This window comes from Trachymyrmex cornetzi, unplaced genomic scaffold (assembly GCF_001594075.2).
Source record: "Trachymyrmex cornetzi isolate Tcor2-1 unplaced genomic scaffold, Tcor1.1 scaffold415, whole genome shotgun sequence".
Taxonomy (NCBI): Eukaryota; Metazoa; Arthropoda; class Insecta; order Hymenoptera; family Formicidae; genus Trachymyrmex; species Trachymyrmex cornetzi.
The window spans coordinates 20,005-20,311 of NW_017298908.1; positions in this window are offsets into that span (position 1 = coordinate 20,005).

Sequence of the window (307 nt, forward strand, 5' to 3'; positions counted from 1 at the left end):
GAATTCCATCGGTCTAGCCTTTATTAAAAAAACCGAGAATTTCGGGTACTCGGATGCCCGCAACTCGCTGACTCGCGTAAATACACTCGTGTCTCTTGATTCGCGATTACTAGAGTAATTTTAATTGCGTTTATTTAGTCCGGAAAAACAATTTGGCGCGCAGTTTGAAAAAGACTACAATATGGTATATATGCAAGTACATATATAGGATATATTAGTAATTCAAGATTGAATTATTTAAAGCAACAAAGATCCAGCTCGGACCGTAATAGGCAGTTACATTATGGTATTAATTGAGTTTTTCAAA